This window comes from Numida meleagris, chromosome 2 (assembly GCF_002078875.1).
Source record: "Numida meleagris isolate 19003 breed g44 Domestic line chromosome 2, NumMel1.0, whole genome shotgun sequence".
Taxonomy (NCBI): domain Eukaryota; kingdom Metazoa; phylum Chordata; class Aves; order Galliformes; family Numididae; genus Numida; species Numida meleagris.
This window is the reverse complement of record NC_034410.1, coordinates 42,723,571-42,724,749: the sequence shown is the minus strand read 5'-3', so window position 1 is coordinate 42,724,749 and position 1,179 is coordinate 42,723,571.

The window sequence follows — 1,179 nt, the reverse complement described above, 5'->3', positions numbered from 1 at the left end:
ATGATGTTTCTAATGCTCAGCTGTTACAAAAGAGGAAGAAGTTTCCAAAGCAAGGTTTAATTTTGGAAGGGACTATCTTTCTCCAGACATATCCTGAAAAGAAATTCTGTGGTTTCTATCACACAAAACAATGAGTTCATATCAGCTCAGAGGTTTTAGTCTGTACTTCTACCTTTTCCTTCAGCTTTTCCGGTAACCCAAGGGAAGTATGAACAAATGCTTTCCCAAGTCTTTGGTCAATGGATGTTCTTCTCTGTAGTTTTGCCTGTCCAGAAACTCCTTCCAGAAAGACCAAGGCAATGTTAAATCAATAAACCTGCTATCAGGAAGCACTGGCCATATCTCTCACAGTGCCTGCTATATGGATACAGCTATTATTTTATGTATTTAGATTCCAGATTTAGATTATGTATTTTTTCTCTATGCTACACTGTAATTCTCTCTCATCATAAAGTGCCCTAGATACTGCTGACATACTTTTAAGCTAACTACAATTCATTAATGTGTTTCTCTTTCTTTGTGACAACCTTGGGAAAAGGAGAGGAGCAAAGGCAGGCCAAGTAGCATTTCATAACCCTCTTATATATATGAAAGGAGAAACATTGTCTTGAGCCCTAAAAAAGGGAAAGAAAACTTTGCGGGTCATTCAGTTTTGAGATGAGTGGCTCTATTCACATGCAGGTGCTCTTGTAATTTGTAGTTATTGAACATTGTGATTTCCACGAGGAAATTCTGTCCAAACCCCACTCACGGCACAGCTTGGTATACTGTGATATGTACCATCCCTGACTGGGTCAGTGCAGCAGGCCAGGGGCCTTCTGAGCTTGAATTACCCTAACAAGGAAAAGTCTGTTAGCCATACCAGCACCTAGACGCTCCAATAGCTAAGAGTTGTAGTGTATAGATAAGAGCTAGTACTCAAGAGCTAGCAAGTTACTCCTGAAGTAGCTCATAAGCTCAAGTACAGAAACGTGAGAAGACATGATTTAAAGAAGCATCCTCATTACAGACTGGAGGGCAGCCTCACTGTCACTCCAGCCACTGACTAGATTTTGACTTGCAGAGCTTCTTCAGCTCAATTTATTCTTGCAGAATTCAAGTACAGAAACAGAAGCAATGGCTTTCAGTGTGGTTTCTGCAAAAGACATCTGCAGTCACAGACGATAGACCTTCCAATTG